This window comes from Tamandua tetradactyla, chromosome 21, assembly GCF_023851605.1.
Source record: "Tamandua tetradactyla isolate mTamTet1 chromosome 21, mTamTet1.pri, whole genome shotgun sequence".
Taxonomy (NCBI): Eukaryota; Metazoa; Chordata; class Mammalia; order Pilosa; family Myrmecophagidae; genus Tamandua; species Tamandua tetradactyla.
The window spans coordinates 39,790,247-39,816,919 of NC_135347.1; the positions used below are offsets into that span (position 1 = coordinate 39,790,247).

General features: G+C 37.0%; 1 long non-coding RNA gene and 1 pseudogene across 1 annotated transcript in view; one reads left to right on the forward strand and one right to left on the reverse strand.

Annotated features, from left to right (window-relative positions):
* LOC143665584 (uncharacterized) overlaps positions 1 to 26,673 on the reverse strand; it is a 119,440-nt gene that overhangs the window by 55,098 nt on the left and 37,669 nt on the right. The window lies entirely within an intron of this gene.
* On the forward strand, positions 22,989 to 25,450 carry LOC143665773 (cilium assembly protein DZIP1 pseudogene; annotated as a pseudogene).

Sequence of the window (26,673 nt, forward strand, 5' to 3'; positions counted from 1 at the left end):
AATTTTAAATTATCTTTAATAGTAGTATTTCTTAGCATCCCTGCATAAGAAATATGTAGAGAAGTTTTTTCTGTTTGCCAAAACAGTAATTTTTCACAGTGGAAATTACTTATTCTACTTATATTATTTATATCACTTACACTTTGTGGGACATCACCTTTACAAAAAATATAGTCCCTCAACCCCTACCATTCACAATTTTAAAATTGCCTAGAGCCAGAGAATACAATTAAATCTCAAACTTAACCTTTTTCTGTCTAAATTTTAAGACATCAATACAGCTTTCACTTACTTATCCGTCCTCCTTCAATCTTAGAAATGAGATTTCACTAACTTTTTTCTAACACCTGGGAGAATTTTACATGTCATTTCTGCTTTTCTTTACCCATCAAAGAATCAATACAAGACTTTTCAGAAGCCGTATTGGGTTACTGAGGAAATTGATTGGGTTAATGATTAAATTAATTGGTTCATTGATGAAACTGCATCATTCACACTGCCAGCTTGCTACGTTAAATAATAAGTATTAGCAATGACCTTTTACACTCCAGTGAAGTAAATCAACTCCTGAGGTAGGTTAACTAATGGGAATCAGCAGAGAAGCCTTATTTTCATGTCCTATGCCTAACGTGTCCCCATTACCAGCACAGAGCTAATCCTTATGTCACCCAGCTACAAGTCTGTATCCAATGAAATTTTTACCTTCCTGATCACACACCAACGTGACAGTTCTAACAAGAGAATCTACCTCACTACCGTTGTGACTTAACGTCACAACTCGGTAAAAGAATAATTTTAAATCATCCATTAAAGAAAGGTGATTGAAAAGACTTGTCCCCCAGCTAAACAAATATCGTACCATGAGTTGGCTTAAAAAACAGGAATTTACTAGCTCACAGTTTGGAAGACAGAAGCCCAAAGTCAAGGCATCGGTAAAGCAATGCTCTCTCCCAGAAGACTGTGGCTTTCAGAGGCTGGTGGCTGCCTGTCCCTGGTCCTCAGCCTTTCCAGCGTCCCATGGCAGTGCACACAGGTGTGTCTCCTTTCTCTCCCAGGTGCCCTGGACTTCCCACATCTGGTGGCTCCTCTTGGCTTCTTCCTGTCCGACTCTCAGTCTGTTTATAAGGGACGCTAGTAATTGGGATTAAGCCCCAACCTGATTTGGGGCTTAACCGAAGGAACCTTAACCGAAGGAACGTCTTGAAGAGATCTTGTTTACATCTTATTTACACCACACCAGCATGCGGACCAAGAATCAGAACATGTCCAAACTGGGGTACACGATTCAATCCACCACCTCTACAAATCCAAATTTCTTCTCTTTTCTTTCTTCCTGCCTCTTCTCTCGCTCTTCTTCTCTTCCCCTTCCTCTTTCCCTTCCCTTCCCCTCCCTCTCAGTTTCTGAATGTTTCTTTTTCAATTTCATGAATCAAGTAATCCCAGCTCAACAAATTAGCTCCCAAATAGGCAAACACAGGAAGAGAAAAAGGATACAATATATGAGGTGTTAGAAGTCCCCTAGTGCTGATTTCCCTTTGTGTAACAGCCTTGCCTCAATAGCCCCATCACTAATAGCCAGAAGAGAAGGCTAAGGCGTCGTCTTTACGAATTACCTCTGTTGAAGCACAGCTGCTGTGGGAAGTTAGCACACACATTATGCTAGGGTAGGAGGTGTGCTAAGGAATGAAAAACCAGGCAGTGAGTACCATAGACCTAGATATTCAGTTTGGATGTGATCAGATCATCAGGGGAATCACAGATTTAAAGGCAGGAATGAAGGAATAAGTTAATATAAAGAAGTAAGTTATGATTTGGACAGAGATAAGGAAATTTATACAGTAAGGTGAATTCCTTCAATGAGGACGGCAGAGACAGATCCATTTTGTGTGGTCACAAAATTACAAATAATAAAAAAAAAATTGGGGCACAAAAGTGAATACTTATTTGCAATAAGGAAAGTAATCAAATTACTAATTTTTAAATCTAACAAATACCATATGTAAAAATAAGTTAATTCTTATGACTTAACTGCCTGGAATACCTTTCTAACACATTTTTTCTACATTTTTTCATCTGTATACTCCTAGATCATCTCTTGAAATAAAAAACAATTTGGTCCAGCACCAATAAAGTGTCATAAACAGAAAAAAAAAAAATTGGTCAGATTTTCTACAGACAGGATAGAAAAGTAATTCAATCTTTCCTCTAGCAAGGTTTGTCGACTCTCTCTCTTTTTTAATTACTGATAGATCCCAAAAGTTTCTTTTAATTTCACAATACCTAGTTATTTTAGTATTGTTTTCAAATTTGAGAAAACCTCCAACAAGTTTCTTTCATCTAAGCCTTAGTTGCTGATTCTATACATTTCAAACCTGCTTCTCTTCCATGACCATACTTTTTGCATCCTTAGAGTGCCAAAGACACCTTCACATCATGGGATGTTCTCTAGACCCTGCACTTCTAAGTCAGGTTGCCTGGTGAGTCCTACACGGGAGAAGAGCTTTGGTTTTGAAATACATGTTAAATGTAGAATTTACATCAGAGTCATTTTCTTTTCATAATATTTTTCTCTAATCAAGTCACAGCATGGAGAACTAGTCTGAGAATTTGGCAAATCTACATCCATTTTAAAATGGATGTGAAGTGGGGTAAATCACATGAATTTGCCAATAATTTCCTCCTCACCAGAGCAATTGTTTCTTGTGATCTGGCTTTCTTCCAAGCCTTTTTAGCTAGCAGAGCTGACCAAATTATCCTGTTATTCAGAAAATTCAATGAAACATTAGATCATATTTATTTTTAATAATTAAATCCATGCCCAGCTGCTGAACAAGAAAAGCATTCCTTCTAATGCAAATCAAAATCAGTTTTAAAAAACAATGCTCAGAAAGAGAGCATGTAATGAACTAGAATATCCTACATTTAAAGCTACACATAGCAATGTAGGCAACAAGGGATGCATGACTTTGCAGGGGTAGTAGGAAGTCTTGCCATTCGTGTTATTTCTTTCTATTCTTATAAAATGTTTTGTTCTGCCATAAACTACACAATTAATTTACTAAGGAATTAATATTTCCCAAAATGCCTAATTTAGAAACTAGATTTTAAAACTACAAAATAAAAGCAATATTTCCATAGAACTAATTGAAAGCATCCATTCATACCATTCTTAGGAAGGCTATGGAGTTTCTGATTTGTGTCACAATAATTTTATAAAATTAAAAACTCTAAAGATTTTTTTATTCCAAATTTAACTTCACTAAAGTACGGAGACCTAAAAATACTTCTATATTACCCATTTTGTCCTTTAGTAAATTCTTAAAGGAAAAACAAACGTTTGGTTCAAACAAAACATTTTTTTTAATGTGTTCTGATTACAAAAAATAGTCAAATGTTATTAAAGGCAATTGTGCCAATATCAGCTGCATATTAGAATTACCTGGGGACTTTTTAAAAATACTAGGGTCCAGTCCACACCCCAGACAAATTAATGAGAATCTCTGAGTATAGGATCAAGGCAACAGTATTTTTAAAGGCTTGAAGATATCCCAATGGGTTGTCAAGTTGAGAACCATTGCTTTAGAGTGAGATCATAATCAGCTGGCAGGCAAGGGCAAACAATAATACATTTTTAAAAAGCACTTTAATATGCTATGGTTTAATTAAGAGGACAAGCTGTATAAAGTACCAAAGCTGGGGAAGGGAGTCATTCAGAAACAGGGAATGGTCTGATTCAGCTACTGGAATAGAGCTTGCTAAATAGGCCAGACCTAGAGACCAGAAACAGTGCCTCAGAGCGGGCTCCAAGATAAGGATGTACAGGTGGGGCGAGTGAGAAAATGAACCCTCCCCCGCAATTGTTTTTCACTTCCAGTCACAATAAGACAATGCCAGGGCACCTTCAGAACTTCTCTAAGATTTGGCTTTGAACAAAAAGCCAGACCTAGTTCAGAGTATTAAATGAGAATTTAATGATAATATTTCATGTTTATCACATAAAATAGCTTTCTAATAGGTTTTAAAATCGGAAGTGTGAGTCCTCCAACTTCATTTGTCTTTTTCAAGATGTTTTTTGCTATTCAGAGGCCCCTTACCCTTCCACCTAAATTGGATGACTAACTCTTCCATTTCTGTGAAGAAGGCTGCTGGAATGTTAGGTTTGTATTGAATCTGTAAATCACTTTGGATAGTATTAACCTCATCACAATATTTCGTTTTCCAAGTCCATGAACATGGAATATCTCTCCATTTATTCAGGCTTTACTTTAATTTCTTTTAGCAATGTTTTGTAGTTTTCTGTAAAAAAAAGTCCTATGCATCATTGGTTAGATTTACTCCTAGCTACTTGATTCTTTTGGTATTGAAAATGGAATATCTCCTGATTTTTGTCTTCAGATTGTTCATTATTAGAGTAGAGAAGCACTACTGATTTTTGAGTGTTGATCTTGCACCCTGCTACTCTGCTGAATTCGCTTATTATCTCTCATAGCTTTGCTGTGGATTCTTCAGGATTTCCCAGATATAGGATCATGTCATCTGCAAAAAGGGAAAGTTTTACTTCTTCCTTTCCAATTTGGATGCTTTGTATTTCTTTTTCTTGCCTAATTGTTCTAGCTCTAACTTCCAGGGCAATGTTGAATAATAGTGGCAATAGTGGGTATCCTTGTCTTGTTCCTAATCTTTCCTTCTTCACTTTTGTGTATGATGGTCGCTGTGGATTTTTCATACATGCCCTTTATCATGTTCGGGAAGTTTCCTTCTATTTTTAATGTTCTGTGTGTTTTTATCAAGAAGTGGTACTGGATTTTGTCAAATGCATTTTCTGTGTCAACTTAGAGGATCGTGTGGGGTTTTTTCCTTCATTCTTATAATGTAATTATTATATTAATCGATTTTCTTATGTTGAATCACCTTTGCATTCCTGGAATAAATTCCACTCGGTCATGGTATATGATCCTTTTAATGGGCTGTTGGACTTGGTGTTTTTTGTTTGTTTGTTTGTTTTTTTAGGAATTTTGCATCTATATTTGTTTTAGCTTCTTGGCTGCTAAATCAAATACCTCACAATGGGTTGGCTTAAACAATGAAGATTTATTGGCTCATTTATTGACTAGGGGAAGTCCAAAATCAAGGCATCAGAAAGGCAATGCTTTCTCCCAGAAGACTGGCCATTCTGGAGCTGGCTGCTAGAGATCCTTAGCCCTTGGCTTTTCTGTCACATGGCAATGCACCTGGTGGCCTTTCCAAGCTTCTTGGGGTCCTTTTAATTCTGGGTCCCATCTGACTTTCAGACTGCTTATAAAGAACTATATTGATAAATCTGTGTTTGGGGACATACAATGTTCAAAGATATGAGTGGTAACAAGTACAAAAAAATATTTGGATGGGAAAGAATACACCATGCAAGTAGTAACCAAAAGAGAGCTACACAAATATTGGATTACCAAGACTCTAAGTAAAAAAACATTTACAAGGGACAACGATGAGTATTATATACTGATAAAGAAGAAAATTTAAAAGGTAAATGTAACAATTATAAATATATATATATATGTACCTAACAGGAGAGCCCCAAAATACATGTAACAAATACTAACAGATTTAAAGGGGAAAACTGACAGTTCTACATAAATTGTAGGAGATTTTTAATATACCATTCTCAATAATGGATAGAGCATCTAGTCAAAAGATAAGTAAGGAAATACAGGACTTGAATGATATGCCAAACCAACTAGACCTAATAGACATATATAGAACATTGCAACCAGCAAAAACAGAACATGTATACTTTTTGAGTGCACAGGATCATTTTCCAGGATAGATTACATATGGGTCACAATAAATTCCACTTGGTCATGGTATATCATCCTTTTAATAGGCTATTGGAATTGGCATACTATTTTTTTTTTTTTAGACGTTTTGCATCTATATTTGTTTTAGCTTCTTGGCTGCTAAATCAAATACCTGCCAATGGGTTGGCTTAAACAAAGAAGTCTCAATAAATTCAAAAATATTGAAATCATATAATGTATATTCTCTGACTACAAGAGAATGAAGCTGGAAATCATACCAGAGGGAGAAATGGAAAATTCCAAGATATGTATAAATTAAACAACCTACTTTTAAACAACCAAAGAGTTAAACAGGAAATCACAAGAAAAATTAGGAAATATATTAACATGAGTGAAAATTAAAATATAACATACCAAAACTTATGGGATGCAGAGGAGGCAGTGTTGAGAAGGAAATTTATACCTCTAAATGCTTACACTAAGGAAGAAGAAATACTTCAGATCAGAGACTTGCTTTCAAAACCAGAAGAACTAGATAAAGAAGAGAAAACTAAACCCAAAGTGAACAGAAAGAAGGAAATGACAAAGATTAGAGGTAGGATAAATGAAATTGGAAAAAAAAAATAGAGACAATCAACAAAAACAAAAGTTGGTTCTTTGAAAAGATCAATAAAACTGACAACTTATAACAAGACTGACAAAGAGAAAAAGAGAAAGGAGACAATAAAATCAGAATTGAAAAGGGGGACTTTATGAGCAACCTTGCTGAAATAAAAAAGAATATAAGTGGATACTATAAACAACTGTCAGCCAATAAATTAGAAAACTTAGATGAAATGAACAAATTTTTAGAAACATGCTAACTACCTACATTTACTCAAGAAAAAATAGAAAATCTCAAAAAAACCCAATTACTATTACAGAGATTGAATCAGTAATCAAAAACCTCCCAACAAACAACCGCTCAAGATCAGATGGCTTTATAGTTAAATTTTACTAAACATTCCAAGAATAATTACCACAAATCCTATTTGAACTCTTCCCAAAAAATGAAGAGGAGAAAATACTCCCTAATTCATTCTATGAGAGCATCATCACCCTCATACTAAAGCCAGGTAAAGATACCACAAGCAAAGAAAAGTACAGACCTATAACCCTTATGAATATAGATACAGAAATCCACAACTAAATAGCAGCATACTGTGCATTAAAGAATTGTACACCATGATCTATTTATCCAAGGTATGCAAGGGCATGTCACCATAAGAAAATCAATTAATGTAATGCCCCAACTTTATAGAACAAAGGGGGAAGAATACTCTATCATCGCAATGGATGCAGAAAAGGCATCTGACAAAATCCAGCACCTCTTCCTGATAAAAATACTTAGAAAACTAGGAATAGAAGGAAATTTAATCAACAAGATAAAGGAAAAATATGAAGAGTCCACAGCTAGCATCCTACTTAATGGTGAAAGACTGAGAGCTTTCCTTCTGAGATCAGGAACAAGAGCAGGATGCCCACTCTCATCATTGCTATTCAACATCATACTCTAAGCCCTTGCCCTAGAGTAATTAGGCAAGGGAAAGAAATACAAGGTGTCCAAACTGGAAAGAAGAACTAAAACTTTCCCTATTTGCAGATGACATTAAGCTATAAACAGAAAATCCTGAAATATCCACAATGAAGCTACTAAAGCTAGTAAATAAATTCAGCAAAATGATTGGTTACAAGATCAATGCCCAAAAATCAGTAGTATATCTATACACTATTAATGAACAATGTGAAGAAGAAATCAAGAAAAAAAATCCATTTACAATAGCAGCTAAAAGAATCAAATATTTAGGAATAAAACTATCCAAGGATGTGAAGGACTTGTACACAGAAAACTACAAAATATTGCTAAAAGAAATTAAAGGTGACCTAAGTAATGAAACACAGAGAGACTTTCCATGTTCATGGATTGGAAATTAAATACTGTTAAGATAGCAACACTATCCAAAGCAATTTATAAATTCAATGCACTCCCAATAAAAATTCTAATAACCTTTGCAGAAATGGAAAAACCGATCTTCAAATTTATATGGAAGGGTAAGAAGGCCAGAATAGCTAAAGTCATCTTCAAAAAGGAAAATGAAATTGGAGGACTCACCTTTCACTATCTTTAAGCTTATTACAAAGCAACAGTTATCAAAACAGGAATTTACTGGCACAAGGACATATATATACAGGCCAATGGAAGACAATTTGAGAACTCAGATATCAACTTGATTTATGACCAACTGACTTTTGACAAGGTGGCAAAGACCACTCAATTGGGAAAGAATAGTCTCTTCCACAAATGGTACTGAGAAAACTTGATCTCCATTTGCAAAAAAAAAAAAAAAAAAAAGGAAGAGGACCCCTACTTCATACCATATAAAAAATCAACTCAAAATGCTTCAAACACCTGAAGAGCTAGAACTATCAGAGTCCAAGAAGAAAATGTAGGGAAGCATCTTCAGGCCGAGTATTAGGTAATGGTTTCTTAGACTTTATACCCAAAACATAAGCAAACAAAAGAAAAAAATAGGTAAATGGAACCTCATCAAAATTAAAAACTTTTGTTCCTCATAGGACTTTATCATTAAAGTAAAACAACCTACACAATGGTAGAAAATATTTGGAAACCACATAGCTGATGAAGGTTTAATATCCAGAATATATAAAGAAATCCTTCCACCTAACAACAAAAAGACAAGCAACCCAGTTTACAAATGGGTAAAAGACTTTAACAGACATACAAATGGCAGATATATAAGTGGCCGGAAAGCACATGAAAAGATTCTCAACATCATCGGCCATTAAGGACATGCAACTCAAAACCACAATGAGATACCATTGCATACCCCATTAGGATGGTCGCTACTAAAAAAGACAAAAGAAAATAACCAGTGTTGAAAAGGATGTGGAAAAATAAAACACTCATTCATTGCTGATGGCAATGTAAAATGGTGTAGAGGCTGTGGAAAACAGTTTGGTGGTTCCATTTGACCCAACAACCCCACCCTTGGTATAGACCCCAGAGAATTGAAAGCAGGGATTCTGAGTAGATATTTGCACACTGATGTTCACAAAGTAGTATTATATACAATTGCTGAAAGATGGAAACAACCCAAGTGCCTATCAATCAATGCATGGATAAACAATAAATGGTATATGCACACAATAGGATCTTATTCAGTCCTAGCAAGGAATGAAGTTCTGATGCATGCAGCAACATGCATGAACCTGGAAGTCATCATGTTAAGTGAAATAATCCAGACACAAAAGCATAAATATTGTATGAACTCACTGATTTGAAACAATTTGAGTCAGAATCTAGAATATAGGTTACCAGGAGATGGTGTCGGGACAGGGAATGGGAAGTTAAAGCTTAAAATGGACAGGGTTCCTATTGGAAACACTGGAACTGTTTGATAATGGATGCTTGTGATGGTAGCACAAGATTGTGAACACAATTAACAGCACTGAAATACATATCCGAATATGACTAAAAGGGAAACGTTAAATTAATATGAACAGAATAAATCTTTTTTAATCCATGGAATTACACCAACAAAAGTGAACTCTAAGTTAAACCATGAACTATGGTTAATAGTACTATTATATAGATGTGCTTTTGTCAATTGCAGCAAATATTCCAAACAAATGCAAAGTGTTGGTGCATGATTTGTAAACCCACAGCTTTTCTATTAAAGAAAAAAAGTTATTAAAAAAAAAAGCATGTAACCCTGCTCTGTCATTTGTGTCCCCATCTACCACCATTCAGCAAGAGAAAAAGATCTCCAAAGGCAGCCAGACTTACTATTTTAAACTCTTATCTGACCAACCCACTCTTCTGCCTCATACTCTTCAGTGGTTTACATTGCACTCCTGGAATGGAATGGAATGGAATGGAATTTGTAATACAAATTCCTAACCAAAGCAACAGGCACTTTAGGAGGCACACACCAGACAGGAATCACACTGGCCTCTTTTGATTTCCTTAAATTCACAATCTTCAGAAGCTTGGAGCAGTGTTTCTTTCTGTCAGAATACTCTCTCACTAACCCTCTCTTTGTTTTTTCTTTTTTTTATTGTCTTTTGTTTTTTCTTTCTTTTTAATTTTCTTCTTTGGTTCATTTTTATAACTTGAGGTCTCCTTTAAAATATTTCCTCAAGAAGGCTTCAATGAGCCACCTAGTCACCCCTCCTTGCCCCAATCCCCACTATCTTCCATCATTTCCTTCTGCTCATGGCCTTCATGACATATCACCATTTGTCATCATTTATTTACCTTCTAATTATTGGTTCCCAACTCTAGGAGGACAGGAATTATATCGCCTTTATTTCCCCCTGAATATCCAATGCCTAGTACTGTGCCTGTCAATAATAAAATACTCAGATAGCATTTGCTGAATGGATAGATAAAAAAAAGAATCTACTTTTTATAGAAGTTATAGCAGAGAATTACTTCACTGCCATATATTAATATCACAAATATTAATAATTTTATATTGTCACAGAACTGTTAATTGGAGGCTTCTTGTACTCCAGGCAGTCTCCTAAATGCTTTTATATATCTATTATTCCATTTTATAACAATAATATAAAATAAATACTAGTATCTTCACTTTATAGATGAGAACAGAGAGATTACACAGTAAAAGCATAATTATACAGTAGCAGCTAGAGTATTCAAGCCTGGTCCTTCTAAGCAGTCTCCTTGCTTTCTTTCTTCTTTCTTTCATTTCTTTATAATGTTCTTTTAAGTTATTCAAATAATTGGTCCCCAAAAATGCAAACTCTATAAAGAATGTACAGTGAAGAATACATCTCCCTCCCACCTCTGATCCTTGTCTCCCAGTTCCTTTCCTCATAAAGAGCACTTGTGTACCATTTTAAATATACTTTATGCATATACAAACATATGTGTGTCTCGTTTTTGCACAAATGATAGTATTCTAAACACAGGCACTTAATTTCATAAACCTGATTTCGTTTCCTTGTTGCTAAAGCAAATTCCATGCATTGAATTGGCTTAAACGACGGGAATTTAAAGGCTCACCTTTAGCTTCAAGGTTTTGAAGCTAAGTTAAGTGCAAAATCAAGGTGTCATCAAGGTGATGCTTCCTTCCAGAAGACTGTGGCATTCTGGAGTTGCCTGCTGGCAATCCTTGGTCCTTGGCTTTTCTGTCACATGCTGGCCTCTTCTGGCTTCAGTTCCACTGGCTTCCAACTTCCGGCTGCTCCCTCAAGCAGCCTCTTTCTGTGCTCTTCCCTACAAGGCTTTCAGTTATAATATTAAAACCCACTCCAGCTGAGTTGGGCCACACCTTAACTGGAGTGACCTCACCAAAGGTCCTATTTACAAGAGTTTACACCCACAGGAATAGATTGATTTTAAGAACATGTTTTCCTGGGGTATAAGCTCCAAACCATCATATAACCATATGCTTTCAAAATTCTTAAATAATATACTGCATTCCCATGCATAAAAGTGAGGTAAAAACTTGGAAATCTAAAAGTGGCTTGAGGCACTCTAGTTGTTTGAACCAGAAAACATGGTGTCCTGAATGTTAGAAATCGTTAATGTGGGGAAAAAATCAAATCTTTTATTCCTCAGGGATTTTTTCAAATCTCTTAAATATCTGCTCTATTTTTCCTTACAGTTAAGGGACATCAAGCATTATGTTCATTAATTATATAAAAAAGTCATGTGATGTAACTTAAACAGTAAAATTAACATTTTATTGATGGTGTATACAGCTATAGAATCTTAAACAAAGGGTAAATGACAATGTTGAGTCTGACACTATCTCATTTAAACTAACCACTAGAGGAAAAAATATGAAGGGTATAAATAAAAGAACATTTTCCACAAATTTATGAAATCATTCATTACAAACATTCTGAACCTATAGAAAATTAACATATGGAAAAAAGTTATCTTGGTTATTTCCTGTACTGGGTGTAATTTTCTCTATTATTGAGCCAAAAGAAAATTTGAGCAGAAGTTTTCTAAAGAGTAGGAGTAAAGTTTGGTTAAGTTGAAACAAGAAAATACAAATTTTACAAAAGAGGAAAGGAAGATTTTGCAATAAGAAAGGTTTATTTAATACTTTAAGAAACACTCCCTTGGAAGAGGGTACTTACATTCAGAAATAGGGGGAAAGGACCAAACTGCATCTTTCAAGATAAATGTAGGCAGATAAAGGTCCAACAAAATAAAACTATTCAATCAGTAAAACCTGCCTTTCCTTCTAATTTGCTAGCTGCCGGAATGCAACACACCAAAGATGGATTGGCTTTTAATAAAAGGGGATTTATTTTGTTAGTTCTTCAGAGGAAAGGCGGCTAACTTTCATCTGAGGTTCCTTCTTACGTGGGAAGGCACAGGGCGATCTCCGCTGGCCTTCTCTCCAGGCCTCTGGGTTCCAACAACTTTCCCCGGGGTGATTCCTTTCTGTACCTCCAAAGGCCCGGGCTGGGCTGGGCTGGGCTGAACTGTGAGTGCTGAGATGAGGTATGCTGAACTGCTTGGGCTCTGCTACATTGAGCTCTCTCATTTAAGCACCAGCCAATTAAGTCAGACGTCATTCATTGCAGCAGGCACATCTCCTAGCCAACTGCAGATCAACCGTAATGAGCAACAGATGAGGTTCACATACCATTGGCTCATGTCCGCAGCAACAGAACTAGGTGCCTTCACCTGGCCAAGTTGACAACTGACTCTAACTACCACAAGTGGTAAGAAAAAAATGGCCCAAATGTTTGATTATAAATTGTTTCATCACGTATGGGGAGCTTATACATCAAAGTGACACCATAAATCATTGGTGAATATGTGAATAATTCACATTTGTCTTGGTTTGGATTTCCCCCAGAAGCACACACTGAGTCAAGGATTCAAGTGCAAGTAGTTGATCTGGGGAAGATTCCAGGAAGCCCTGTAGTGGCATGGGAAGTAAGGAAGCAAGCCAGTGAAGAGTGAATTCTTAGAGCAGTTATCACTACGGCAACCAGAGTTCATTCCAAAGGGAAATCCTCTGCAGAACATGCCCACCTAGCAGAGAGGGAGCTGGGGTATTTATCCACTAACTCTCCAACTGACAATGGTTGAGAGCTGCTCTCCAAAAGCGTTGAGTCCTGTGCCCTTCTCATCTGCTATGGGTACAGGCAGGGGTGCTCAGATCCAGAGAAAGACCTCAGGCAATGAGAATGACTTTGCACTACCGAGGTTGGACCAGAAAGGATATGTGAACTCTTTACACAATATTTTAGACCAGGGTTAGGCAACTTTTTTTCTGTAAAGGACCAGACAATAAATATAAATCGGTTCTGCAGGCCATAGGATCTCCATCACAACTTCTCAACTGTGCTGCTGGAGCACAAAAGCAGTCGTAGACAATACCTAAACAAATGGGCATGGCTGTACTCCAATAAGGCTTTATTTATGGACACTGAAATTTGAAGTTCATATGAATTTCGTGTGTTACATGATATTATTCTTCTTTTTGTTTTTTTATCAACCATTGCAGGCCGTACAATATTATATTGTGTGTTACATTTGGCCCACAGGCCCTTGGTGGCCAACCCTTGTTGCCAACCCTTACTTTTTACTATAAAGATATTTGCCAAACACTTAAACATTCAATTTGCAAAAATATCACTTGATACTTGATAACAAAGGGAACACAAAAATGCTTTGAAAAAACAACTGATTTACATTTCAATTTAGTGCTGTAAGCTCGAGTTAGTAATGAGTGATTAAATGAAATTAACATTTATATGAAAATTCAAGTGATGTGAATTATCTCAGACTACTTAAAAGCTGATAAGAGTTCACCTCACTAATGTGTTCTTTTAAATCAGATTCATCTTATATCTGACAACTGCTTTAAAAACTACATGAATTCTATCACAGGAAGGTTTTCATTGCTTGTAAGTGCATCGTGCTAATCTGCATATTTAAATATACAGTGAAGATCTAAGCAATGCTATCTAAATAAGCCACTACAGAAGGTCATTAGATAGAAGGAACTTAGGTGAATTGGTTGGAAGATGGGGCTAGACTTGGGCTATGTTTGCATAACTAGTGCATCACTTTTCTTTAGATTATAAATGTGTTCGGGATTGGTTTATGAGATGAAGAGAAAATGTGTTGTAGATTATAAAGAGCATGATGCATCCTCCTTCAGAGAACCTCTTTATGCCAACATTACAGCAGACAAAGAGTCAAAGAACCTAAGCTCAAATATTCCACACCGAGGCACAGTAACTTGGAGGACCCATCTGACCTCTCTGGCCATGATTTATTATTAAAACAGTTACTGAGCACTGCTTTCGTTTGCTAGCTGTCGGAATGCAATGTACCAGAAATGGAATGACTTTTAAAAAGGGAACTTTAATAAGTTGCTACTTTATAGTTCTAAGGCCGAGAAAATGCCCCAATTAAAGCAAGTCTCTAAAAATGTCCAAATTAAGGCACCAACAAGAGGTTACCTTCACTCAAGAAAGGCTGATGAAGTTCACGGTTTCTCTCTCAGCTGGAAAGGCATGTGGCAAAGTCTCTCAGCTTTCTCTCCAGGCTTCTTGCTTCATGGAGCTTCCCCAGGGGGGCGTTTTCCCTCTTCATCTCCAAAGGTTGCTGGCTGGTGGACTCTCTGCTCCATGGTTCTGCAGTGTTCTACCGTGGCTTTCTCATGGCCCTAAAAAGGATTCTCTCCAAAATGCTTCCTCTTTTAAAGGATTAACAGGTGGAGTCACGACTCCATGGAAGCTATCTGATCAAAAGTTATCACCCACAATTGGGTGGGTCACAGCTCCAGGGGAACAATCAAAATGCTCCCAGCCAGCAATATTGAATGAGGATTAAAGGACATGGCTTTTCTGGGGACCACCACAGATTCAAACCAGCACAAGCACCAACTATGCAACAGGAACTTGCTAAATGCTGGTGATAGACCCTGTTCTTAAAAAGTCCAAATTTTAGTGGAGACAAATCACAACAGTTCAACATGAGAAGTGTCCAATTAAATTGTGAACAACGTGGTGTGGGCTCACAGTGGAGAGAGGGACTAACAAGCTTAATAGGAAAGGGAGACCTTCACACGGATAATATTAAAGCTAGTTCCTTAAGGATGAGCAGATAAATGCAGGTCTCTGCATGCCATGGGAAGGAGATTACTATTTATGCTGCAGACGAGATGAAAGTTCTCTGAGATAGAGGAATCAGACTGATAGACATATCTGGGCTAAAGGTGGCAGGACTGTACTGAATGAATGGGGGATGCATTGGGGGGTAAACAATAAAGACTCAAATTATTGCCTTGGTGGACTGGGTGAAACATGTTGACATTGATCGAGATGTATTGTAAAGGTAGAAAAGCAGTCTTGGGAGAAAAACAGTTTGGCTTGGAAAAAATGTGTGCTTAATTTATCTGCATTGTATCCAGAATGACCATAGAAATGGCAGCCTAAAATTTTTTAACCACAGGCTAAAGGGTTACGTTTAGGAATTTTTAATCCAGGAAGAGGTGTGAGAGAAAAGAGAAGAGGTTGAAAACAAAATCCCAGATGATATAAAAATATTTCTAATTATAAGATGGATATTATTATGCACTTTAGAGCAAATGTTCTGAATACATATATAGATTTCAAGGGGCCACACTGAAATTTATTTGCTGACTCAACAAATACTTATCAAATGCCTTATATGCTATTTGTCAAATGCCTTATATGCTTCAAGCCCAGTGTTAGGTCATAGATTTGCAATAAAAAAACAGACAAATTTGATGGACTTATGGGACTTACAGTCAGTAGAAGAGAAAGACATTGGACAAGTAAACAAATGATTTGAATGATTACAGACTTTTTTAAGTACTAGGGAGAATGTCAGTACAGCGCTATAATAAAGAAAATAAGAACCCTACTTAGAAAATTTTGATTTTTTTTAAAATTATAGTTGGCCAAGAACAAATTCCTCTGAATAAGTTTCATGCAAGCTGAGACCTAAAAGAAAAGATAAAAGGGAACATTTCAGAAATGCAAAAAAAAACAAGTGCCAGAACTTTTGTAGGGAAGAGCTTGGGCTGGTCTCAAAACTGAATAGAGGCCTACATGACAGGTGAAAATGAAAAGGGCTGAAATGGAGGAGCTGAAGGCAGGCGACAGATCATGTAAAGCCTTAGAAAATATGAGGATAGGTTTAGAGTAAAGAAACAGAGTGAGTTGAGAGTGACTCCCACTTTTCTGATTTTATTAACTGGATGGAGGATATATCATTTATAGTGAAAATAGAGACCAAGAAAAAAAGTTTGGAGCTAAAATCTAGCATTTGATTTGTACTTGTCAAGCTGAAGTGTACACAAGACCCCCAAGTGGAAATGTCAGACAGGCATATTTGTCTATATGTGTGCAGAACTCAAAGGAAAGATTTTTCTTTTTTTGCTTTTTTCAGAAGCTGGTCGATCCTTTATTCCTTCATTTTTGGAGTATTTATTAAGTGTCTCCTGTGTGTCAGAAACAATGTGAAGGGCCACAGCTACAACACTAAACAAAATAGACAGGGGTTCTATCCTTAAAGAGTTTGCAGTCTACCAGGGAAAACAATCACAAAAGAAATAACCATGCAAAACAATGTATGATTACATTTCTCTCATTTTCTTTTTGTTGTGGTAAAATATATATATAACAAAATTTCCCATTTTAACCATTTTTAAGCATACAATTCTGCAGCATTAATTACATTCACAATATTGTACAATCATCACCACTATCTATTTTTGAAATTTTTCCTAATCACCCCAAACAGAAATTCTCTATGCATTAAGCATTAACTTTCCATTTTCCCCAACCTTACCCACCCTACCCGCATCAGAGTTGGGATTTTGAGTGAAAACATATTTTAGGGGAGTATTTAGCCTATAAATGCTGGTGATAGACCCTGCTGGTATTGTAAGCACAGAAAAGAAGCAAGATTATCCTAGAGCCCTGCTATACCATTCAATAAATGTTTGCTGAATGAATGAACAATGCATTTTAAATATGTCTTATAAGTTGGACAGGTCTATATTTAAATCCTAACGGTGCCATATGTCAGCAGTGGGACTTTAGGTGAGTTACTTAACCACACTGAACCCAATCTGTTCATTTGTGAAAAGGGAGACTATAATACCAAGATCATATGATTGATTTTAGGATTAATGAAATTACAGGTATAATGTACCTAACATCGCATGGCATATAGCAAACCCCAGTAGTCAATTTGCCCCACCCCACTTCCACAACACTCCAGTGCCATCCACTGGCAGTGAAATTTTTTACTGTATCTTTACCAAAGCCATTTTGTAACAAGTACTGGATTAGTACATCCTCCTCTACCTTCCTGCCTTGCTCCCTCCCTTCCCTCCCCACCTGTCTGTCTGTCTCTCTCTCGCTCTTTCAAAATGCACTGAGTGCCTGCCACATGCTTAATGCTTCTCTTAGTTTCTAAGGATACAGCAACAGACAAAAGTACAGAAGGAAAGAACACAAAACCCTTAACCCTGAGGCTTTCAAAGATCCATCTAAACTCTTCCACAATAATTAAACCAGTCACTACAAAAGAAAAATAAATAAATGAAAAATCTAAATCTGTTAATTCAGTTACATGTGCATAGTTTAATAAATAAGCAACAGCAATTATTCTATAAAAATAAACTAGGCTTTCCATGAAACATCAGCATTTCTGTCTTAAACCTCTCAGACGTCATGTTCTCAGCAGTAAAACGGGGACTACACTGCCCGACTTGAAGGGTGGCTGGAGAGAGGAGTGAAACTATCTACTAAAAGCATCTAGCACAGGGTTGAGTGCAAAGTAGACAATTAATAATGCTATTTCCATCTCCCTTTCCCTTGTCCTTCTTGCATTTTTAAAATAATTTCTGATATTTATAAAGAAACCTAGCTCAAGCTTTTATACAGGAATGTGGAAAAATAAACTTAAACATCACTGAACATAGACAAGTCTAACTTGCTTTTGGAAAATAACTTTCTTTTATTTTAAGAAAAAGCAGCAAAGTTACTAGTGCAACACTCTCAAAAATAATTCAAGTACAAATGTAAAACAACTCATTCCAGATTGAAACTCTGCCATATAACTATAGGCACCTTATAGTGTACAGAAATATGCCTTTATGTGTTCGAGGTTCTTGAATGTAATATTTTAAGTAATTAATGCACAAACTTGAAAAAGTCTTAAAAGGAATCTGAAAAGTTAGTATTTGGTCAGCAGATGGCGCCAAGTTCCCAAAAATCTTTGTGTGAGGTGCAAGAACCTGTGTTCAAAAGTTAATTTAGAAGTAGGGATAAAAGATTAGTGGATTGCTTAAACATTTTGAAAAATCATGGACAATTACTTGTTGGAAGTCAAGACTTCTTTAAATGGCCATATCAGAGTCTTGCTTTGCTTTTCATATTTTAATCTAGCCAGTTGAAGAGATTAATTTTTCCACTGCCATATCCTTATCCCTTAAACTCAGTGAAGAATTTACTCTTTAAATGTTAGAAAATGAATGAAGAAAAAGTGTTAGATAAAATTACCTCCAGCTCTGAAATTTTAGATATCTTAGAAACTGTTTCAAACCAGCTTTCTCAGGATCTTTAAAATTCTGAGTAGGAAATAGAAATATTTCAGAAGTTATAAGCCACGGGAATTCTGTTCTTGAAGAACGTAGCTACTTCTTTTCAAATGAGTTTCGTCTCCATATATTTTCTTCCCAGCTTGCCAATTTCAGTATTCCATTATATTTTAAAATCTATTCTAGATGTTTCTGGATGACACTGTCAGACTGAGCCTCCATTCTTGATCTCATTGAAATGATTCAGGTTTTAACATTCTATTCTTTGCTTTATAGAGTTTACTGAATTTAGAAACAGAGTTTACTGAAATTATGGATATTTGAATTTTTTCAAAAAAAACTAGAAACAATCAATAAAGAAAGTTAGAAATTTGATCATTTTCATCATTGAAGTTTATATACAGGCTAATATATATCACTTTTGAAAGGGTCAAAACAATTTTTTTTTAATGTTCTTCTTGGTTTTAATAGATTAGGTTATTGACTCAGTTTGCCAGGCTGCTATGACAAATACCACACAAGGGGTTGGCTTAACCAATGGGAATTTATTGGCTCACACTTTCAGAGGCCGGCAGGCTTGCTTCCTCTCGTGTCAGCAGGGTTCTGGTGCTGGCTCCCCACAATCATTAGGTTCCTTGGCTTTCTCTCCACATGTCGATGTACTTGTCTTTCCTCTTCTGATCCCCTGCTGACTTCTGGGTTCTGGTCCTCCCTGGTTTCCTCTGACTCGGGCTTTCAATTTCTCTGTCTTTAGAAAGCCTCCCGTAATCCAGATGAACACCCAGCCTCATTCAGTTGGGCAACACCCTGATTTAAAATAACATCTTCAAGAAATCCTGTTTGCTATGGGTTCCCACCCACAGAAATACAGATGAAGACCAAGGATGTGTCTAAACTGGGGTACATAATTTAATCCATCACAGTTAAACTGCAATCACCCAAATCTCCGTGGATTAAGAAATAAAGGTTTATTTCTCGCTCATGCTAAAATCCCATTACAGGCAGGTTGGGGCTCTCCTCCAAACATGCTCACTCAAGCTCACCCAAGCTAAGGGAGCACTCAGCAACAGGCATATTCACAGGGTAGAAGAGGTAGTGAATCTACACTTGCTCAAAAAGCTTCCACCCGAGAGCGGCACATCACTTACATTCACGTCTCATAGGCCACAGCAGTCACAAAAGCACACCTAACCCCAGAGGCATGGCAAGCAGAGAGTTGGAAACACCTGGTAAACACTCACTATAACTCATAAATATGAAGTTTTTATCCCACTACAACACAGATTTGGGGCTGCTATAATATACAACAATTTTATTTGACATTTAACGTCCCTACAAAATATTTGTATTTTCATTCTCTACAAAAAAAAAATTTAAAGGAAACGTAAAAGGTTCCTTCTTCTGGAGGAATTAAAACTGGTTGGATAGAAAAGACGTACATCTGGAAAAATAAGAGTCTTATGGCAACCAATGCCAGAGAGTTTAGATAAATATCCTCAAAACTGCTAAGGAGGATGGGCAAAGGAGGGCAAGACGTTAAATAAGACCAAGTAAAAGAGAAGAGATTTCATCTGAGTGTTACAGGAAATACAGGTTGTATATTGAAGAAGCAGCAGGTGGACATTCCAAACAACAGGAATGTCTATGAGAAAAGACAGGGACATGGAGGTGAATAAATAAATTGTTTAGTATGAATTATGTAAAAGGATTGAGCTAATTAAGTACCCCTGACCAGCAACATTTTTAAAAGAGAAAGTGTGTGTGTGTGTGTGTGTGTGTGTGTGTGTGCACGCGCGTGCATGCGTATGGGGTAGAAAGGAGTAAGAGGTGGGTGGTAGGGAGAAGACAATAATCAAAGTTGCCAACTTATTCTTTAACCTCGAAAGACCCATTTTAAAATTCTGCCATCAAAAATAACCATCACTTTATGAAGAAAGAACATTTTATCACCAAAAAAAGTAGGAAAGACAATCTTAAAACTTTAAACTTGAATAGAGTTACTCTAATTTTACAAAACAGTAACTACATTAGCCATATTTTTATCATTTTACTGTGGGCGAGTGAAAATTTTTTATCACAAGCCAGTTTTGGAGGACAAATGACCTAAAAATGGAGGATCCAGACTGATGTGAGTAAGCAAGCCAGAAAGTCTTCAAAATGAAGCTGTATAATTCCATCAGTTGGCAATCACTGACTACTGTATATCTCTAAAGAGAAGGCTGACAAGAACAGAGGGGTGGGGTGGGGAGGGTGGTTAGGGGTGAGGTGGGGGAGGGAGGGAGGGATGGAGCAAGGAGCCTGGAAAGGTGAACTTCCAAAATGACCACTGCAGTAGCCCAGGAAGAAATGCAGATCCAGATTAGGATGCAAATAGGGAAAAGGGAGAGGCATTTTAGGGAGAAAACCAAAAAGAGACACACAAAAAATAAGCCTCATCTTTCCCCCAGAGGAAGGTCTGTTTTTTGTTAATAATTTGTACAACAGATTCTTAAATATCTAATACATCAAAATGCTCCATAGATCTTGAAAAAAAATGCTACATAACCAAAGCCAGTTATAACTCAGCAATGAGAAAGAAGAGTATTTCGACATCTTCTACTGGTTGGGAGCTATCATTTAAACCTTAATCTACCAGGGCTTGGCCTCTGGGTAATGCAGCAAACTGATCTTGTTTACATTATTCTAATCTCACTTGTGTTTTTACTTTTATTGTGACCCATTCAACTACACAGTCATATGAAAATATACCACCTAAGCATTAAGTGATTAGTTATTTATATTTGTGCAACACTAGAGAAAGAAAACATTACTTAGATTAGACTGCAAGTATTTATCAAGAGTTGCTGAAACTAAGAGCACATTTTATCGTTAATAGTTTTATCTCTACTCCAAGTCACAGTGTTTTCCTTTGAAGTAAAATAATACTTTCTCTATTTTTCTGAGGAAAAACAAAGCCTCGTTGCATCAACTAACTTTTAAAAGTATATATCTTTTCCACTGCTAATAAATTAACATATGGTTTAATTTCCTCAGATAAATCAGAATCCAACGTCCAATCAAATTCAATAAAATATTATATATCATTTTGGAAAATGCCTATTGCCACATGTTTGAAAGTAATAACAAGAGTGAACATTTTCCCCTATGTTTTTAAATGTAAAATATTTCAAGCCTAACAAAAATACAGAGAATGATAGGAAAAATATCCAAGCACACAGCCTCAGCTTCTAACGTAAAACAGAAAATGAAAGTTCCTTGTGAATCTCTACATACTCACTGATCCCATCCACTTTTGCCCACCTCCAAGAAAGTCACTGTGCTGATCTGAAGCTGTCATGCACCCCAGAAAGCCCATGTTCTTTTAATCCATTCCTGTGGGTACAGACCTGTTGTGAGTGGGACTTTTTTTATTAGTTTGTTTCCTTTGAGATGTGACACACCCAATTCAAGTTGGGTCTTAATCCTTTACTGGAGTCCTTTATGAGGCTAAAAGACAAAAAGAAGCCCAGAGAGCTCAGAGACAAACACCCAGAGAAGTTTGGAGAGGGCTAAGGGTGAGAGGCGGAGAAGCTAGGAGAAGATCTGCAGAGGAAGCCACTGCAGCCAAAGCTGAAAGCAGTGAACCCAGGGAGTGAAGGATCTGCGCGTGCCAGCCATGTGCCTTCCCATGTGAGAGAGGTGTGCTGGATGCCAGCAGCCTGTCTTCAGAGTCCAGGTATCATCCTATCGATGCCTTAATTTGGACATTGTCATGGCCTAAGGACTGTAAATTATAAGTTAATAAAACCCTACTTGAAACCCCCCCATTACTGATATATTGCATCTCAGCAACTTTAGCAAACTGAAACAGTCACTATCTAAATTTGATGTTTATCGTTATTATTTTGTATGTTCCTATACATTACCATATATGTAAGCATCCATAACCAATATACAACAATGTGTTTAGCACATTTTAAAATTTTAGAAACATGGTACAGTATTATATATATCCTTCTTTGTTTTGTTCTTTTCACTCAGCATGATGTTTCAGACTCGGGTCAGTACAAATAATTCCAGTTTGTTCATATTTTCCTACCACATGATATTTATTTACCAATTATCCTATTATTGGACAATGACATAAAATTCCATATTTGTATTATAAACAATGCTGTTATCAACCTTCTTCTCCCAATCTATTTGTACACATGTGCAAGACTTCCTCTAAATTACAGGCCTTGACGTGGCTCATCGCAGTGGCACAGCCTCTCACCAGCAATGAGTTCCCTGCCTCGCCTCCTGGCCAAAACTTCTTTTAGGAAATTTTCTAATTTTATGCCAGTCCGATTGGTGAGAATTGCATCTCGTTGAGATTCTCTTTTTCCTGATTCCAAGCATCTTTTCTTGGGTTAATAGATATTCAATGTACTTCTGTGTGAAATGCCTCTTTAATCTTTTGCTTATTTCTCTACTGTATTGCTTGATCTTTTATTATTATTACAAAGTTCACAGCAGCTTTATTTGTAATAGCCAAAAATTGGAAACAAGCCAAATGTCCATCAAAAGATGAATGGACATCTACTGCCCGCTCGCCAGTGGCCCCGAGGTCCCCGCGGCCACTGCCGCCTCCGCGGCGCCGGGCCTGGCCTGTGCACCCCCCCGCGGCGGCTTAGGGGCCCCGCCCATCTTCCAGTTCCGAGCGCGGCTGGAGAGCGCGGACTGGGGGCGGCTAAGCGCCACCTAAGTGGACAAGGGGCGGGGGCCGTGGACGTGCTCACACTGCAGGAGAACATCATGAACATCACCTTCTGCAAACTGGAGGACGAGAGGTGTCCTCATTGCCAGTCGGGGATGCTGGAACTCAGCCGCCTGGCGCAGCTCACCATTGTATACCTGCCGCGCTCGCAGTTCCTCCCCTCGCAGCTGCACACCTCGGAGGAGCGACTGCGCCTGACCCTGGCCGACTGCGAGCAGAGCAAGAAGCTGGTCACCAAACAGACAGGGGAGCTCAAGTTACTCAAGAATGAGTGTAAACGCTGGAAAAAAATGACCTCCACCCAGCTGCTGCTGATCGAGGCCAAGGCCAGCTATTACCAGTGTCGTTTTTGTGACAAGGCTTTTATGAACCAAGCTTTCCTACAAAGTCATATTCAATCGCCATCCTGAAGATTCTCACCTTGAGTATAAGAAAAAGGTGCAGACTGGTAAGCTCCAGGATGAGATCAACAGTTGAAGGAACAGCTGCAGCTCACCAAGTCTCAGTTAGAGGCGGAACCGTGCCCATGTGCAGTCAGATTCTCTAAGGAGTATGAAATGCAAAAAACAAAAGAGGAAGAATTTCTGAAGTTATTTGATAGATGGAAAGAAGAAGAAAAGGAGAAACGAGCTGATGAGATGGAAAAAGTCAAGGAGATGTTTATGAAGAAGTTTAAAGAATTAACTTCCAAGAATTCAGCATTCCAATATCAATTGTCAGAAATACAGAAGTCCAAGATGCAGACCGAGTCGGACACAGGCACGTTAAAGATGCACCTGAGTTTAAAGAAGACCGTCCTCAGTATCCCCAGGATTTCCAAAATGTGATGCAACTTCTCGATAGTCCAGAAAGCAAGTGGACAGCTCAAGTTCAAGTCCTTCATTAAGAGCACAAGAAAGAAAAGAGTCGGCTCCTTTCACATATAGAGAGAAACTCTGAACTTCAGTGATAGATGATCTAAATGCAAATAATGTTTTCTACAAAAAACGAATAGAAGGGCTAGGGCAGAGACTTCAGGAACAGAATGAGCTGATTATTACTCAGAGACAGCAGATTAAAGAGTTTACCAGTAAGCCATTTAACAGTGTTGGTGATCCCAAAGGGAATCCTTTAACTTGACAAAGTTGTGAACCTAAGCCAGCTGCCCCAGCCATACCTATGAATGCTGCCACACCACAGACTTTGGATGCTAAATCAAGTCTAACAATATCACATGGAAGAGAAAATGAGCAGAAATTAACCAACAACAAGATACATTTAAGGAAAGCTTTGAAGAATAATCCCTCCCTCACTAAGGAAATAAGAACTGTCTTGGAGCAGAATTTGGTAGAGAAACTGGAAACCTTGGGGATTAATGCAGATATACGGGGTATCCCAAGTGATCACTTCAATAAAGTGCTAAGAAATGTGGAATCAGCAAGACATGAGAGAGAAAGACTAATACCTAACATTCAGCAAATTAGGGAATTCCTTGAACATCAGGTCAGCTGTAAAATTGAGGAAAGAACATTACTGTCTTCAGATAAGTACAGTGTTTCTCAAATGGATATCCTTTCAACTGGAGAAATACCCAAAGCAATACAACATTCTTCCAAAAGCAGACATTTGATTAGACAGCAACCTGCTTTTACTGATAGAACGTTTGTTCCAGAAATTAGGAAAAATATCCTAGAAGATCATGTTCCCAGAAAGCCTTCCACTGTTACGACCCCTCCCCGTTCAGAGGAGGAAATGGATGATGACGACTTCCTACAGGCATATGCACCCCAGATTTACTTCCTGTGCAATCATCTAAAACAACACAGCTAGCTTTGGAAAGAATACTGCCAAAAGTGACACTGACTGGACCGCGGAAAGTGAAATTGAGGACTCTGATGTTTCTCCCAAGCCTGCAGGAAACTCCATTAAAACACTAACTGAAAAAGTTGAAAAAACAGTTTCAAATCACAGAAATGTTAATAAACCAGTTGATGGTATTAATGTTGCTGAGGCATTCATCAAAAAAGAAGAAATACCAGAAGGACTAAAGCGTGCAGATGTGGATGAGGATGATTGGGACATATCATCCTTAGAGGAAGAAAAATCTTTGGGGGAAAAAACTGGGAAAGAACAAAAGGAACCTCCACTGGTAAAGAATGAGTCAAATCCTATTTATGTTCCAACTGCCTGGGGTGCATCTAGAGGGCCCAAGGGAGAAGGACTTCAAGAAAATGAATCAAGCACATTAAAAAGCAGCCTAGTAACTGACTGATTGGAGTGACTCTTCAGAAGTATGACTGTAATTCCAAATGTCAGACTATTCTTCCAGAAGCCAACAGTATTTCATTGTTACAGCATTTTAGTAACCTGCCTACATGATTCTCATGCTCATGCCTTATAGTATTTCCCACAATAACAAGGAAGCTGATTCAAAGAACAAGGTCCTCTTTAATAGCATCTAATGCAGTATTAAAAAAATGATTGTCAATAGTATTTTGGAGCATATAAAGGTGTTTGAGATTTCTGCTGCTTAAAAATAACATGTCATCAAAAAATCATAAAAAGTTTTTTCTTTAGAATGGTACTCTAGTGTTGTGTATTTTTTAAAAATAGTTTTTAAGTGGGAGGTTGTTTTTTAGCTTATAGCAGGTTTTGGTTTGAATTATTAGAACTTTTAAAAAATATTTATTTATGTAAATTATCACATATTGAATGTGTTATAAAATTCTGTTAGTATCCTTAAAATTGAATTAGTGGAATCAGTGAAACCTTAAGAGTAGACTGGTTATTTTTCATATGTAAGAAAGTTTCTAATTATAATATAGCTAGGTCCAATGTAAGTACATTTTCCTGAAATACCTTCATCATATGCAGTATTGTAAGCCATTGTAAGCATGTTGCTATTAAAACAATTATTTTAGAACTTAAATACTATTTTAAGTATCATCTTTACTTTGGATATTTTATGCTACAATGTAGCTATTTTAGGTGCCAATTAATTCATCAGAATATGGATAGAGGAGATTGAGTCATTACTGAACTTGTATGTTTATGTAGCACTTTTAAAAAAAACTTTTGTTAAATGCTAAACCCATGATTATAAATTACCTCAAAAGTATTTAGCTATATTCTTGAACATTGTCAAAGGTAAAAAAATTCATATGGACTGTTTTTTTTCCATTTTTTTATACTTGGTGGTACTGTCTGTTGTCTGTTTCCAAAAAAAGTAACAGTTTAACTAAATGATTTGTTGAGTTTTAACAACCTCTCAAGTAAAGCCCTCCATTACATCAAAAAAAAAATAGATGAATGGACAAACTGAAATATAGCTATAAAATGTCAATACACAGAAATAAAACTGAATAGTGACTCTCATAATGACATGGGTGAATCCCCAAACTGTTATGCTTAGTGATAGAAGTCAGAAAAAAAGAACATATACTGTATTTCACTACACATGAATTATAGAAAATGCAAATAATTTATAGTAATAAAAGGTAAATCGAGGATTTCATGAGGG